The 18,443-nt window shown below is 37.5% G+C and overlaps 1 long non-coding RNA gene across 4 annotated transcripts in view; it reads right to left on the reverse strand.

Moving 5' to 3' along the window:
• The window catches only part of LOC112678195 (uncharacterized), a 325,792-nt gene that overhangs the window by 64,419 nt on the left and 242,930 nt on the right, over nucleotides 1-18,443 (reverse strand). The gene's annotated exons all lie outside the window — the stretch shown is intronic.

Below are 18,443 nucleotides of genomic sequence, written 5' to 3' on the forward strand. Positions count from 1 at the left end.
TGGATTGGCTTATTATACCACATTGCTGGAGTTACAGCTAATAAAACCAGCGATAAGTAATTTGAACTATAATCAAAAATAAAAACCAAGTCTCTATTATAGTCACTGAGCTTGTTGTTATTTAGGTTCTTATTAGCATTATTGTGGCAGTAGCTAAAAAAGCCCAGCCAGCAACAAATGGAAAATATAATAAAAATGAGATTCCAAACTTCCTAACAACCAAAAACTATATTACTACATAAAAAATAGAAAAATAAAAAAATATCTAGTCATTAACCTAATGAAGAACACTGAAACTTCCATCATGTAATTTCTGTCGTGTAACATTAATTCTATCATGTAGTATAAAAGATAATGAGCGGAGGAATGTTCATTAATTTAAATGAATAATGCGGGCCCACGTTTTATAAGAACACATCCAACTAAAATGATTTATATGAATGGTATTAGAATGGTAGCATGTGAGTGGAGGGAAGCAAATGGGTGTGGGAAAGGGAGACAGAAGGCAATCAGTCCATTGAATCAGAGCCTTTCGTTGTCAATTGATGGTGAAAGTCATAAACCAAGAAGTGTGTCACCTCAAGCCTCCATACCCAAAGTCCAAAACAAAACAAAAAACAAAGGGAAAATTAAAGCATCTCTTCTAGAGAATACTGAATACTAAGAAGAAACTATCACGCGTAATGTACGTACACAGAATACCATTTATAAAGTGAGAGAGAAAGTAAGCTTACTTTTTGATCAGTTAAATGTCTTCCAAAGCAGAGAGCAATAAGAAAGGGAGGGAAAAAAGCAGTATCTCATTTCTGTTTTTTTTTTTTCCTTAAAACTTCTCATTCTATATTTGTACATATGACTATCTGTGTCTGGCTTTCCAGACACCTGGCTCTCTTCAACTAAGCACCAATAATTTCTACATCTGTACAAGTTGATGATAATCCTCATAATCAGCCAAATCCCTGTGAATGATCTTTGAGGATTGCAAGGGCCTACTTTACATCTGAGTTGGATTGCACAATCCATAATGGCCCATACAGCTGCTTAGGAGGAAGAAATATGTGCTATTTTGAAGGTGAAAAGGGATGAGAAGATAGGCCAGTCAGGAGGAGCACTGGGCAAGTTCCTTTGCATTCATGCTTTCCCCAGTGCTTGCTCACTCCTGGCTCTGGACCTTTAAGATAAAGAGGCTTCCTGGAACAGAAGTACATGGTGGGCAGTGGGCAGTGGGCAGTGTGGATCCTGGAATCCTGATCACATCACTCCTGCCTTTCCTTGGGAACCAATTTGCATCTACCTCGACACAACAAATACTTTCTCCCTGAAAAGTTATATATTAATAATAAGTGCAATGTAATGTGTACATTCTGTGCTTGGCCCAAGGCCAAGTACTCAGCTTATTCTCCTGTGGGTTTTTTACAGATAAAGAAACTGAGCTCAGAGAAGTTAATTTATCCAAGGCCCTGCAGTTAATTTTAAGAACTGGGGTATGTCTGATTCCAAGGACCCCGTGGGCTAGAGGATCCTGCCTGGGATCATTTACCATAACTGGTAAACGGCAGAAACCAGATTTAAATTGAGGTCTTGACTTCCACATTTTGGTTTTCACCACTCACTGAATAGTTGAGTTTATGAACAATGAGCGAAGCGATCAATCAGTGCTGTTTAAAGAGAAACATACTTGATTAATTTTGCCAGTGAATATTAAGAAATATGCTAATATCATGCTTTTTATTAGATTTGAGTTATAAATGTTACTGTTGCCAGAGGTTAAAGGCAGCATCAAGTCTTAAAACAACTGATTCAGAATAGGTTTTGGGTAGGGTACGACCCAGGGCAGGGACTGAAAGTAGGATGCCAAAGGGAGATTATAGCATAATCCTCCCACATAAAATATATTTTTTAAAAGATTTTATTTCTTTATTCATGAGAGACACAGAAAGAGGCAGAGACACAGGCAGAGGGAGAAGCAGGCTCCTCCCCATGGGGAGCCTGATGTGGGACTTTATCCCAGGACCTCGGGATCATGACCTGAGCAAGAGGCAGACACTCAACCACTGAGCCATCCAGGCATCCCCCACATTACCACTGTACATTAAGAAATATATTAGCTGGAATTAGAAACATGAATAGGAGTACTCTAAGATTAAATATTTTTCTGTGCCTCAGCTTATCCATATAATGAAAACAGTACTAGTACCTATCTCAGTGTTTAGGGGAAGGATTAAATGAGTTAACACAGGCAAAGTGCCTAGAACAGTGTCTGGCACATAGTGAGCACTTAATAATAGCTGTAAGTATTAATAATGTTATTGTTTCAGCCCTGCTTTAAAGGAACCAAACAGTAGGAGTCGGGGGGCGTAACAGTGAATAGTGCTTCCTGAAATGGCAAAGGGTACGTCACATCAAATTAAGAAATGAAAAAAGCAAAATTATATCCCCTCTTCCAAAATGTTTATTTTTCTAACATATGGATACCAAAGCTTTGAGAAACTAGTTTTTAAAAATCCAACAAAAATCTAAAGTGTGTCTCTATTCTTTAAATTCACAACCACTTCTCAGGCAGAGAGAGGAGTGGCTATATCCAGTCCTTGTGGGAAAAGCAGGCCTGAATGAGTGTCCTTTCTAAGGTTCTGTTCCACATGACCTTCTTGCGACCTGAGAATGTCACTTGATGCCATTTTTCTCATTCAAATCCACTGCGAATCTGGATAAAACCAGTTCCTTACAGAAATCCAGATGCTGCCTCTAACCCAAACTGCGCCCCATGAGTACATCATGGCCTCCTGCTCCCGCTCTGTAGTCAAGGCAATAGCAGTTGATATCTTAATTGCTGCTATCTGGCAGAGAAAGCATACACCTGTTGACGGACTGGCTCAAAACAATTTTCAAGAGGAACTTCAAATGGAAGACAAGATTCTTCCAGGCCAGCACCACCTCAGCTAGGCTACTGAAAGGAAGACCCAGTGCCCCGGGTTGATAGGATGCCTTTTCCAATGAGCACAGGTGCAAGTCACCATTTCTCCAGACTGATGTGTGGTCAGCACGTCCTCAGACAATATTAGAATAGGAAATCCCACAGAGACCTGCTAGAAATCCTCTCACTAGGACAATAGTTCCAGTCTGTGAATAATGCCTGGATAATATATTTATAAAAGATGTTGGAGATTTTCGACCTTGGCAAATGATATATGTTTAGAAATCCATCCTTAAGTGAACACATATTGTAAACAGGCAGGTCAGCTTAACAGGGATATCCTGTAAAATGTCCTTAATAAATATACAATTAAGGAATAGGGCTTGATGGCTTTTCTAGATGGAATTTTGTTATAGCTACCTTCAAATCCGATAGCTCAGGTTTGTTTGTTGAAGCTTCTTCTGACCTCAGGAGAATTACTTTATTTCCCAACTGCTACCACAAGCATTTATCTCATTCGGTTTTTTCTTGGTTTTCCAAAGTCTAATTGGGCCAGCTCTACCTACATGTGTTCAGCTTTCTAGTGATTTATTTCATATGTTCCTTCTGCTTATTTCAATTTGGCATTTGTTCCTATCATTCCCATATGTCAACAGGTTACTTTAAATTCAGCTATCTTATAGAGGCCCTGAAGATAACCATGATTTTCATACCAGTGAAAATAGTTATAGAAAAATAACTTCGGTATTTGGATGAGCTAATTAATTCCAAAGTGTTCATTTCCCACAGATCCTTAATTCCTGCACAAATGAAACTTGAGAAAACTTTCTCCCCATACAGGCCCTAATAGTATCAACTCCTTCTGTTTCTCAGACAGATCTTCTGTTTTCTTTTCTGTTCAACCCCAACTCTTTTTGGAAGAGTGATGATGCTGAGTGCTTCATAAACACCAGCAGCCAAAAGTGGAAGCATATGCTACTCAGAAGCCTTTATTGCCAAATTATATAGATCAGCTTCTTGACACTATTCTCTCACACGTATGGATCCCAGGACCAGCTGCACTCATTCATCTCCTTATAAAGGACTACCGTTCAACTGTTTTAATAAATGAAATGCTTTGAAATGCCCCTTTCTTTAAGAAAATGATATATTCTTATTTTATTTTTAAAAAAGACATAGCATCATTTAAATATGAAAATGTATTAATTTTACCAGTGAAATGATGACTAAATCTTCAAAAGACTTAGTTCCCATAAAAGATATAACACCAGCACTCTTGGTGGTGCTCAATTAATGAAGCATTTGATGGATACGGGGTACCAAGGCTATTTCAGCACAGAATAAGAACATCTGGGTACAAAGTGAAAAAGCCAAATATCATGATGCTTCAGTAGTTGACACCGAGTAGTCACATTTCGGGTAGAAATATTTCTCTTTTAACAAATCATTTCGCTATCTTAACATCTATATTAATAAGCTTATACAGCATTTGGTCTAAAGCACTTTCTAAACCCTTGGGTTCCCGTAACAGCTCTCCTGTCAAAGTGACATTAAATACATTTGACAGATGCAGCTGATGCCTACAGAGCCAGCTAGGTTTGACTGCCTCGTATCCCAGACCAGTGAGCGGGATGGCTTTGGCTTGATTTGTCACTGGAGCATCTCAACTTACTGCAGTATTACTAACAACGGGTATTGTACAACGTTCTGGTGTCCTCTTTTAAGCGGGGGATTTGGCTGCACTTCAGAGCAAAGTAGTCATTTCTTTTCTGTGGCTAGGGAAGCTTTGCAACCATTTTGATTGCATCGTGTTACCTTGTTAGTTCTTTGACAATAGCAGACAAATATTGCATTTGGGCTTTCCGTGTTGCTTGTGAGTAGTTACTGAATCTGACCTGCTTTTTAATGCAAACATTATGCAGACTGCAACCAGACAATGGAAAGTCTGTTTGCAACCTGAGCAGGGCTGGATGCAATCTTTCCCAGTGGGTATCTATCATTTCAGGTGCTGCTGAAGAATTCATTGTAGAATTTTCATTTTTCAACTGTTTGTTAGAATCACATACCAAGTCAAATTTAATTAGTTATATTCATCCGGCAGATGGTACAATATTCTATAATAAAGCCTAAATTCCTTTACTTAATTGAGTAATGCATTTCATATGATCTCTTTCACAAATTTCAAAACTGATTCTCCTTAAGCAGGCCTGCACACTATTTGGATGCAGGCCCAAACAGGTTAAAATTGATTTAATACTTTCCCCCCAAAGAACATTATGTAAATGAAAGGAAGTCTGCCCTGAGTGACTTATTTTAATGTCTGCTTCTACATAAATTACATCTGCATCTGGGACAAAGAAGTGGGAGTAAGATTATGTGGGAACAAATTTCTGAAATTTTGAATGCAACATGTTACAGAGATGGTCACATTTAAATGAATACAATTTGTTTCACACTGGAATAACTTAATGTCCATTATCAGTTTGTTGAAACCGTCTTTGATAATATTAAACACATTCGTCATAGCCATACCGATTTTGCTTCCAGGACAGCCAATTAATCTGAACATTAGAACTAGAGTGGAGGGTCTATCTCTATATATTATACATTATTATAGGCATTATAGGCATCTGTAGTGCCCAAACCATTTTTGGACAACACGGATCAATGGAATATTGCATTCTTGGTAGATCTTGAATTGCTGCTTTACCACCTAACAGTCAAAAGGGATTTCATTCTCCCCTAAATATTGTTACCATTACATCAGGCATCTGCCCACTTTTCCCTCAAGTGAAAACGTGATTTGAAACATGCTAAATTTTCCCAGCCTATATCAACAACCCATAAAAAGGTATGAGCTGATTCATCAAATGCCGGAAGTGGAAGAAATTTTATGCGTCTCTTATTCCAGAGACAGTAAATATTCTGCACATATGCTGGAATTGCTTTGCTCTAGCACCTACTGTAATGATGGTACATGTGGCTTCTCACCCTCTCTGCCGAAGCCCTCCAGTCACGAAGTGAATCCTATTTGCCATACTTTTCTCTTTTATTATGCTCATAAGGAAATTAAGGCACGGGATCCCTGGGTGGCGCAGTGGTTTAGCGCCTGCCTTTGGCCCAGGGCACGATCCTGGAGACCCAGGATCAAATCCCACGTCGGGCTCCCGGTGCATGGAGCCTGCTTCTCCCTCTGCCTGTGTCTCTGCCTCTCTCTCTCTCTCTCTCTATCATAAATAAATAAAAATTGAAAAAAAAAAAGAAATTAAGGCACAAAGACTTGCAGTAGAACCCTTTAACTTAATGACAGAGGTGACTAAATCCAAGAAAAGACTAATAAATATCTCAACTCCTAGCTAGATATCTTCCCCACTGCATTATGTTACCTCCTGAATGAAAAATTCTAGGGTCCAGATTGATGGGGAGGAAACATAACTTTCCTCTATGCTTTTATCTTGAGTAGCTGGGGCTTACAAATTAAACTGACACAAAACAGATTAATGGGGGAAAAGGTTGCAGGTTTTATTTTTATTCATTTATTTGACACAGAGAAAGAGAGTGCAAAAGCAAGGGGAGTGGCAGAGAGAAAGGGAGAAGCAGACCTCCCACTGAGCAGGGAGACCAATGTGGGCTCTATCCCAAGACCCTGGGATCATGACCTGAGCTGAAGGCAGACGCTTCACTGACTGAGCTACACAGGCACCCTGGATGCGGGTTTTATTGTTGTGAATATTTTTTTAGGTGCATAGCAGAAGTAGCAGAAAGGAAGTGAAAACTCGAAGAACTGAGTAGTCTAGGAAATTATATACCATTTTAACAAAGGGCAATAAATTGTGGAGAAGTGGCTAGAAAGTGGAAAGGGGACTCTGGATTCTAATGGTGATAAATTGTGAGAGAGTGAGTAGGAAATACACAGGAAATAAGTATCATGGAAGATAAAGTTTGTTTATATAGATTCATCTTAGTATGACTCCCTGTCTCTGATTATAAGAGCTGGGCTCCTCTTCCTGGGTACCTTCCTCAGAGCAGAATTTCTGCCCCAATTTTAGACATATAAGGGGGGGGGGGGAGCAGGAACTCTTCTTGCATATCTTTTAATTCTCAGTTGCCTTCAGCTTAAAATAATTATTATGCCAAAATGACATATTTGGGGATAGCATAGTCTGATCCCCTTTAAACTCTAGACAGTGAGGATATATAACCATTATGGTTTCAAGTTTCTTAGCTAACTTAGTGAACAAAGTAAGCAATCCTTCCAGGCACAACCACCAGCCATTTGCCTACCATCACACCACCACTCCATGCCACCCCCAGCCACTTAATCTCTGGGTTGTCTTTCTGGGTCTTGCCACTTAAAGTTTCTATGTTACAGCTTTACTTGTCATCTTTAAATTATCTATTACTTTTAATTCTTTTAGTTTCTAGATGGAAAAGATTCTACTTATCTGAGCCTTTTGTATGTCTCTTATGGACCTATTGCTTCAAGTTCTTCATCAAGCAGTTCCCTGACTCCAGGTTTACTGTATTAGAGTGTACTATACAGGCTGATCTCTGAGAAACCCAAGTGAAGTGCAAAAATCATGTATTTAAGGAGATACCTTTGAATCCATTCCTTGTTCTGATAAATACTGGCAGCAAGACTTTAAGCAGAACAATTATGGACACTAAATTTCCATGCATGGATGTCACCTAGGCCAGAGTTGAGGCTCAGTTAATGGTGCAAATTTGATGATGTTGTTGTTGATGATGATATTGACTAGTGGCAATATACTACTCTGTTTTACATAGTTTTCTCCGAAAGAACCTAGTTATAATTATCTATAGATTTCTTCCTTTCTCCTACTCCTTCCCCCATGCTTCCCCCTTATAAACACATCAGACACAACCATACTTAAATACTTACAATATTCACTTATTTAGGAAAGGCAACTCTGTCTAGGCCCAGAGAGATTTCACTGACTTTATTACATGCTAAGATGTAACATTTAAATATCTTACACAAAAGTCAACTTAGTTATCTCTTCCTCTAGGTATCAGTACCTAACAAGGTAGACGACCAGCACCTGGTGTCCAAAGGCTGTACTAATCTCTGTTGTCTCTTTAGTCATATTTCTTCCCTCTAAATTCTAATCTCCTTTGGAAAAGAGTTTGTGTTTAGTGCAGTGTGTCTTGCATCATAGTAGGCAATTATTTCTTAAAGAATAAGTGAATTAATGTTATCTGGGATGGAAGGTAGGGAAAAATAAGGAGGCCAATTCCCCAGCCACTATGATTTGGGGATAATGAATATTTGGAAATTACTTGGACAAAAAATGAAAATTATTAAATTTATAGTGATTAAATTGAAGCTATCTAATTGACCCTTTTCACTTTGAAAAACAAATAGCTGATATAACAAGTTCCCATTTAGTTGCATTTAAGCAAAAAGATGTGTTTTCTTTTCTTTTTTTTTTTTTTAATGAAAAGCCAAAGCACTGGATGATTCATATTTCTAGGAAAATATTCCTATAGGCATTTTCATCTCTGAATAAACATTCATCTTCAAAAGTATGTTTTTAATAAAATGGAAGACCAGTGCATTTATTTTATGATGTTTCTTGATGAACAGGTTCCAGAGATTTTTTTAAAAAAGGTCTGTAGGGCTCACTCTAGGCAAACATGTGTCATAGGGAAAGCTTGTCTTTACTTTCTATACACAGAACCTGAACCAATCAATCCTACTAGCATTAGAGAAGATGGTATAATAGTGCTATGACTTAGAGAGATACCAGGAAGGGCTCCAGTGAACTTCTTGGCATAATAAACTGGTAATAAAAATCCTACCATTAGACTTGCATCCTTTTGACAACCCATTTATCTCTCTGTTACAATGAAGATAACTCTGTTCTAGGAGGGAAATATTTATTATGTTCTTTTTCAGGAAACATTTTGATTGAGGGCAAGTTCAAAAGCATGCCACAGACTGGGAGAGGGTATTTCCTATATGCATTCAATAAATAGTTCATAGATACAATGAATATACTAAAAATATTTAAGGAAACGTAGATAACCCAACAGACAAAAAGGGCAAATGGCTTGAACAGACATTTACAATACAGGCTATTCTGGCCAGGCCTATCCTAGCTTAATAGGAAACCTTCCAAAAGATCAAATTTGTCTCCAAGTCAATCACTGCATCCTGGAACAAACCTCCAAAGTAATTATAGAAATACAAAAATATCCAGCACTTGAAAGGCTAAAATTTATACTATCTAGCATTCAATCAAAAATTACCAAGTGTGCAAAGAAGCAGAAAAATATCCCTAATGCAGAGAAAATGCAACCAATACAAAAAGACCCAGGAATTAAATTGCTCAAGAGATAGTATAAAACAATATTGAAATAGCTTCTTTTTTTAAAAGAGAGAGTAGGGAGGGGCAGAGGAAGAGAATCTTGAGCAGACTACCCAGTGAGTGCAGAACCCAGCTTGGGGCTTGATCTCACCACCCTGAGATCATGATCCAAACTGAAACTAAGAGTCAGATGCTTAATGGACTAAGCCACCCAGAAGCCCCCGAAAGAGCTTTTAAAACTGTATTCCATATGTCTAAGAAGGTAAAAGAAAACATAGTATGTTAATGAGAGACTGGAAGATAAAATAAAAATGAGCAAAATGAGAATTCTAAAATTCTAGAGAGAAAAAAAAAATTGGGGAAAGAAAAATAAACCAAATGGGATTAATAGGATGTTAGGGGTTGCAGAAGAAAAAAAACACAGTCGACTTGAAGGCCTAACAAAAAACTTTGCAATAATATTCAACACAGAAAAAATATGGTCAAAACAAAAGTAATCTGTGGTACAACTTCAGCCACCACAAGAAATATGAAGAAATTGACACCAAGACATGTTACAGTCAAATGACTTAAAATGAAAAAAAAATTAAAGCAGTTAGAAGAAAAACTATAAACATTATGTACATGGGAACAGAGATATCAGTGATTGCTCTGGTGGAGGGGAGGAAAGGAGGCACAAGATGGAATAATTACAAAAGGACATAAGGAAAGTTTTAGCAATGATAAATATATTCATTGTCTTGATTGTGATGATGGTTTCATGGGTGTATACATGTCAAAACTTATCAAATTGTACATTTTAAATATGTGCAGCTTATATATCAATTATATCTCAATAAGGCTATTAATAACTTCATAATGAGAAATTATTACACAGCTACTAAAGTAGATAAAATTAAAAAACAGTACCAAGTATTAGCAAAAGTGAAATTCTCACAGTTATGAGAGCATAATAAATAAACTACTTTGGGGGTGACTGGGTGGCTCAGTTGGTCAAGCATCTGACTTGATTTTGGCTCAGGTCATGATCTCAAGGTCAGGAGATTGAGCCCCTCAGCGGGCTCTGCACACTGAGTATGGAGCCGCTAAAGATTCTCACTCTTCCTCTCCTGTTGTTCTCTTTCTCTAAAAAATAAATAAAATAAAACCACTTTGGAATATTCTTTGACTTTGTATCCTAAAGCTGAACTTGTAGCATATGATATCCGCCAATTATACTACTAAGGATATAGCCAGGAGAAATAAATGTATATGTCTACCAAATTACTTGTGCATGAGTAGGACTACTCATAATAGTTCCCCCCTTGGAAAATCTCAAAGTCCAACAAAAATAGAGCGGGTAAAGTATGGCATATTCATAATATAAAAAAAAAAAACGTACGGAAAGTGAAGGCAAGACTGCTAAACATAACCATCTGGATGACTCTCAGAGACATAATGTTTAGCAGTAATGAAAGAGTATATATCATATGATCCCAACTATATAAAGTTCAAAATAGGCACAACTAATTTAGGTGATAGAAATCATAATGATGGTTCCCTTTATGGGAGGAAGTAACTGGGAGGGAGAACTGGGGCACTTGGGGCGATTATGTTATATTTCACGATCTGGGTACTGGTAATGCATATGTGTCTAATTAAAATTTAAAAGTAAAATACATTTTATAAGAGATCCACAAAACAAAAGAACATAAAGTAGACATTTAAAATTTTTTGTTTATGGTGGGGAGGGGAAAGAGAGAGATGGAAATTTTTAAAAGTGGAAGGAAGGGATTTAACTGTGGTTTGTCTCCTTATGAAGAAGAATAATTCACATTTATAAAATGTACTGTTAGGTATGAAGTAGTATGTGCCAGGCATTCTTAGTTTTTCAGGCCCAAATCTATCCTTACCTAAATGTCTATGCTTGCTACATGCCTCCCATCCAATCTTTTTACTACCGTATTCCCCATTAACAATGACAAAAAAAAAAAAAAAGTCACATTAATTATTTGGTAGTAAAACTAGATAATAGGTATAGTTTCAAACACATTTTATTATTTTTTATTTTTTTAAAATATTTTATTTATTTATTCATGAGAGACACACAGAGAGAGGCAGGGACATAGGCAAAGGGAGGAGCAGGCTCCCTGCATTGGAGGGAGGACTCGAGTTCCATTGATGTGGGACTCGATCCCAGGACTCCAGGATCAAACCCTGAGCTGAAGGCAGGCGCTTTAGCCACCAAGCCACCCAGGGATCCCTCAAACACATTTTAAAGAAATCCTGAAATCCTTCAACCAATTTGGCAATATCCCTAGAATTCTCATGTATTTAATTACATAATTTGTCCTCAAAATCCATACTCCATACTTTCATACACCTTTTTTATAAAATTCTGAAGCTACTACATGTCTCAATAATAGGCAGCACACTAATTAGGAATTCCTAAAGAAAATTTCAGATTCCTGAAGAAAGTTTAACTGTGAGCCCCCTTAAAATCTATAAAGTGCACAATCACGGGTGCCTGACTGGCTCAGTTGGGAGAGCATGTGATTCCTGATTTTGGGGTTGTGAGTTCAAACCCCACGTTGGGTGTAGATATTAGTTAAAAATTAAAAAAAAAAAAAGGATGCCTGGGTGGCTCAGTGGTTGAGCATCTGCCTTCAGCTCTGGGCATGATCCTGGGATCCCAGGATGGAGTCCCACATCGGGCTCCCTGTGGGGAGCCGTCTTTCTCTGCCTGTGTCTCTGCCTCTCTCTCTGTGTCTGTCATGAATAAATACAATCTTTAAAAAAACTTAAAAAATACACAATGAGAAACAGAACTTATAAATCCTAAATCTAAACGAAGATTTCCTATTGAGAATGGAAATATTTATAACTCCCTAAATTTCTAGTGTACTTTTAAATGTTCAGACATGGAGAGCCTGGTCATACTTTTGACTCCATTCTCATCCTTCTCCACCATTCACCTTCAACAGATGGATAAGGATGTGTGTTATATATGAGTATATTATTTAATGGAATATTATTCAGCCCATGAGAGAGATTGGGTATGACAACATGGATGGACCTTTAGGGCATTATGCTAAGTGTGGTAAGTCCGAGAAAGACAAATACTGTATGGTATCACTTACACGTAGAATCTATAAATGCAAACTCCTAGAATCACAAAGTAGAAAGGTGATTATGACAGGATGGGGGGAATGGGGAAATGTTGGTCACAGGGTACAAACCTGTGACTATAAGATGAGTAAGCCCCGAGGATCTAATGTACAGCATGGGAACTGTAATTCACGATACTGTATTATGTACTGAAGAGAGTACATCTTAAATGTTTCACCATCAAAAAGAAATGATAATTATGAGACGTGATGGAGTTGTTAGCCAACACTGTGGTGGTAATCACTCACTTTACAAGATATAAACGTATCAAATCAACATGCTGTACGCCTTAAATTTATACAATGCTACATGCCAGTTATATCTTAGTAAAGCTGGGAAACAGTAGGAAAGCCTAAATACAGATAAATGATAGGAGATATATTCATGTGCTGATGGATCATACAGCCATTAAAAAAGAAAAGAACTGTAAAAAATTTAGAATTTTATGGATTATCAGTCGGAATACCAAACAGAAAACTAGAGTCAAATAATAATGGAATTTTTTCCTATACAAATTCAGCTGTGAACTTATTATGAGCATCAAATTGCAGAAAAGAATACTTAAACTATTATATCAAAGTTTGAAACAAGTGAGAGTAGGCTCCTATTCTGACAGAATCAGATTACATATTACAGTATCTTTAATCCTCTAAGGCAAGGCAAGAAGTAACATTAAAGAAAGGTGTTTGTACAGAATTCCATGGGAAATTTAACTCAAGTAATAGATTTCTATAATAAAATGACACTTTATTAAATTACCGCAGTGTTCACTGCCAAGCATGAAATACATATTCAATATTATAAAATCAGCTTAAATTTGGGTGCTATAACATTCCAGCACTGAAAATATAGTCGTGTCTGCCTTTGAATATAATCCCCCTATATAGATGTCTGCCATCTAGTCTGGCTTTAGATGTCAAATGCAAATATTTCAAATTTGTTAAAATGAAGGTTTCCCTAATGGTGAATGAGGTAATTTTGTCCTTATACTTCCTTGTCACTGATAATTAAACTTAGCTTCTTGCAAGACGATACTTTTAAAATGACTTCCTTATACCCACACAAAACACTTATTAATTCAGCTCAGAACATTTTATGACTTTATGTGAGCTCTAAATCCTAGCAGTTAGAGATACATAAACAGCACAAAAACCCATGTCTTATGCAGTGTTTAGCAACCCATAATTGTTCTCTCTTTGGCATTTGCTTCCTATCTTATATATCTCCTAATCCTTGATGTGCACATTGAAAATGTCACCAAGTCCTCTGAAATTAATCACATCTCCACACTTGAACCAGACAAACTTTATTTGCCTGAGTCACACATATTCAGAGACTTCCAAACTCCAGAAAGTTCCTTAAATTTGTATTAAGTGACTAAAAAAATAAGACAAAAAGACATACACTTGCCCTGGTAGAAACAACATTGTTTTGTGAGAAATGTTTTCTGGAAGATTAGGAAGAAACCTTTAAAACAAACATACTTTCCAACATATTGCAGAATTATTAGACTTTGGTTAGATTATTCTTTTGTTGGGGTGGGATAACGTATTAGAGAAAGTAGGCCTCTCAAGGCAGAGCAGTAAGAAGAAAGATCAATACATATTGACACTCTTCTGTGAAGATGGTATATAAAAAGAAGATGGGAAAACAAACTGTGGACCGAGACACCATCAATCTTTTTCATCATTGTGCCGTCAGATCTGGCCAAGACAGCAAAGCAAAGAGATGAGTTCCTCTTCTCTTCTGATGTTATGAAGGTAGTTTGCTTTTAAGCTATTTTGTTGAGTGCTAATTTATTCCCTATGTAAAGAACCTAATTTACATCATGATTATTTGTTATGCTCTAAAGATAAATAATTGTTCTCACCTTTTCTCTCCCTTAACTTAGCTTTTTAGTACCTTTTCTGGAGTCTCATAGATGATGTTGTCGTTTTAAAAATACTTTCAGGAAGCTATCTATCCATTTTGTGAGTCAAAGTCCATGAAATGTGTTACTATCAGAATTTATACAATTGTTTTGTCTGTATTTGGCCACCATAAATTTTGTCAACAGTCACTGATACTGAATGTGGACCATCCTAGACAAATGGTAGGTGCCAACTTCTAGTCCAAACAGTAGACACGCATACATGCACACATAGACCCTACTGAAAACATTTATCATAACAGTACAAAATTACTTGGCAGAATTAATTTCAATTCTCTGAAATTTTGAATTACCTATTAAACCCTCTTCCTCTGCAAATTAGCAATTAAGGAAAAGAAGAATGTATATGCAATGCATCATAATTCTATTTTTAGCCTTCATTGAAAAATATGGCCGAACCCATTAATTCAAACGAGAGGAAAATTGTTCCATGCCATTGTTTATTTTCAGAAGAACTTAATATCTTCATTTAAATTCAAAACACGATAATGTAAGACAAAGTCTCATCCCTTATATTCATATATGTTAATGTAAGTTATTGCCTAATCACCTACTTAGGATTATCTATACATTTTTTTTTGTTTTCTTGTTTCTTACAGGAAGCCATTTTTCAAGGAATACAATTCTCTGCAGTATTGGCTTTGATAAAATGCATAACATGTGTTCCTATCCCTTATTATTAAATTACCATATTGTATTTACTTATAATATTTTCATAAAATATAATATTTCCTTGTAGGTGGGCATCTGTAAATGGTTTTTAAAGAGTTATCTGGTTTTTGAGGGGAGATAACTTGATGAACAAGTGATAGAATATAGGACATTGAATATGGACTAATAACAGAACCCACCCAAAAGAAGAAGAAATGGTTAAACAAAATCTGAAGATGAATGGAAATCAAGAGAAGCAGGGTGAGGAAGACTAGAGGTAAGAAGGAAGAAAAACTACAAAAAGATACGAGATGGAAGGTTAAGCAACATGGCAAGGGGTCAAAGTGTAAGGAAGCAGAAGTCAGGGAGCCTGAGAGCCAGAGTCAGAATCACACACCATGGTGTGTGACAGCTTTGTCTGACCTGTGCAGAGGTTCCATTTGTGGGGCCAGGGTGAAGATCAGCGACCTTTATGGGCAGTCAGATGCCCTAAGATTATCTAAGAGAGTGAAGTCAAGAATCTGTGCACTAAGACAGGAGAGATCTTGGTAGAAGAGAGCAATGGGCAGAGGGCGGAGTCACCAGTCACAGTGTGGTGACGTCCTTGGACAATTCTGTGATTTTAAGTAGCTGTTTGGTGTGCATGGTGAGTGCCCGAGAGCAATGACCTTTCCTTAGGAGACTATGGATCATGGATTCTGGGCATTGAAGCATTCCTCCTGCTGCTGGTACTCAATGTTCAATGTGCTGACTATATCACCAAGATCCTGGGGAACCACAAGAGTCACCAGATCCCCTGGTCATATGGCTTCTATGATGAGTGCCTGCACAAATATGGCTTGGTCACCATGTGGTGCTACTAACCTGAGATCTTTGACTATCTTAGCCTCTCAGTCTTTGCATGCATGGGTGCTCTCTTCCTCCATCTAGACTCTAGACCATATTCAGATGACTGATTGAAAACAAGGGGTGCCTCACCATAGGGCCATGCTTTTGTCTGTGTGTGACCTGTTCTTGTCTGACCCTGAAGACAGCCCATGGGACTGGCTACCAATTTGGCAGTAACATGCAGCCAACAACATTGGCGTGATCTATTATGCCCACCAACTGGTGAGGGAAGGTTACAGGCAACACTTTAACGAAACTGTGCTCACTAAGCTGTTTCTATCATTGTGGGACTGCGGCAGCTATCTGGGAGCCAGATAAGCATCTCTAGAAAGATTTCATAATCTTTCAGGCTGCCTCACAAAAACATGGGGCATCCCCTCCTAGAAGCTTGTAGCCAACTACTGCAAGTGACCCTTTGGCCACTCCAGCAGGCCTTCAGACCACTGTGACTTTGCCTTTTTCTCCAGACAGAGGCTGGGCATTGGGACTGAGGGATTGTCCCTGTCTCTACCCTCCTGCTCAAAGAGGACACTTCAAGAACAAAGACTTTCTCTGGGGAGGCTTAGAGCCTCAAGTCCATGCTCCTCTCCCTTCTCCTTACTTGAACCATTAAGTTTCCAGTATTTTTTTCTTTTTCTGTTTTTAGATTAAAGTTTTGAGGAGAAAAAGTCATTGATTAAATTTTTAAATGAGTAGATTTAAAGGCAAATGCTAAATAAAAATATTTCAGGAGTTATTTCAATATGGATAATAATGAAAATGTGACTCTAATGACTATAATTCAGAATACCCCCATTCTGTTCCATACTTCTTTCTAATCAGGATCCCTGCTTTGAGATTCCCTGGCTTGCAAATTACTCTAGAATTATTTCCCATAAACTGTTAAATCTCAGTCTATCAGATAAATTTATTTAATATTTATATTGCACTTGGGAATACATATTTCAATCATCAACTTCATGATAAGCCCTGGTGGGAAGTGGTACTGGTTACTAGAGATGAAATAAAAGGATGTCTATAATGCTTACATCTACTTACAGATTCTAGCCTAGAGTCAGTTCCAGTGCCCACCTCCAATTAACTTTTACCTCTTCAACCACAAATTTGATGACTGTATTATGACATTCATCACATTCTCACTGTGGTAGTTCATGGAAATGTGTGCACAATAGAAGAATGTATAATCTTGTTACTTTTTAAAAAAAATATTTATTTATTTGAGAGAGAGAGAGAGACTAGCACTGGGCGGGGTGGGGGGGGGTAGGGGCAGAAGAAGAGGAAGAGAACCAGACTCCCTGCTGAGCAAGGAGCCCAATAAGGGGCTCAATCCCAGAACCCTGAGACCATGACCTGAGCCGAAGATAGATGTTTAACCTACTGAGCCACCCAGCTGCCCCAATCTTGTTACCTTTAATACATGTTTGAATGTATAGTTTTACAGGACTCTGCATAAGTGGCATACTATTGGTCAATCAAGAAGTATTTTGGAGTTCTATGGGCAACAAGTTGGTCACCGAACTTCCCATTTTTAATAACACAAGCATAACGTCTAGATTGTTCTTAAGGTGACTTCATTACCAAAATTCAATATTCATATCTACCTGCATCCTTTCTCAGATTGTAGCTTTCTCCAGGATAGGAGATTTTGTGATTGCAATGATGCCTTTTAGCTCAAGTGTAATTTTAGAGAGAATCAAAGAAATTCTGCTCTGGAACATACATTGTGACATAATGAGATTCAGTCTCTGGCTTAATTTAGCTTTGAGGTGGGGGGCTGAAATTTTCACTGCTTTAGTATGAGGTACAATAGTTTACAGAACTTTGAGATCTATGCTAGAAAATAATTGCGGAAAAAATAGGAGATATATCACATCTTTACCCTCCCCCATCCCCAAGAAAAAAGAGTTTAACAAGGCTAGGAGAGTGATAGGCATAAATGTAAGAATAGTTTGTATGTAAAGAGTTCTAAGTTTGGTTCTGAATTCAAGAGAAAACCTCTAGTCTACATAAATATCAAGACAATTCAGAGAAAGGAAAGTCAGCATAAACCAAAGCAAAGAACAAGAGCTTTGGAATAAGACAACCCCAGGCTCACATTGTAACTGGAATTTTCATTTCTCCTCGAAGCATTCTTGCCTTCTTTTTTCTTCCTCTTCCTCCTCTTCCTTTTCCTTCTCCCTCCTTTTTTTTTTTTTTTTTTACAAAATCTTTTGACAAAGATGAACTGTATTTCTTCTTATCCATACTGGTGTGTGGCATTTTCCTACTCTCCTAATAGGGCCAGGACAGTACTTGTAAGCTCTGGGTTTTCAGTAGGGGACTCAATTCCAGCTTTTGCCTCCATATGCTATAAGAGTCATTTCCTATGTCCTTTTCAATATTAAAACTCCAATGACTAAGATCTAGAGTAAGTCCTGAAAGCAGCTAAAATATAAACGTACTTATCTTTTTGGCTTAGATTTTTTTAACTTGGTTTCTTTCTTTTGAGTTAACCTATATAATTTTTTTTAAAATTGAAGTTCGACTTGCCAACATATTGTAAAACACCCAGTGCTCATCCCATCAAGTGCCTTCCTCAGTG

Source organism: Canis lupus, chromosome 27 (genome assembly GCF_003254725.2).
Source record: "Canis lupus dingo isolate Sandy chromosome 27, ASM325472v2, whole genome shotgun sequence".
Classification (NCBI taxonomy): Eukaryota; Metazoa; Chordata; class Mammalia; order Carnivora; family Canidae; genus Canis; species Canis lupus.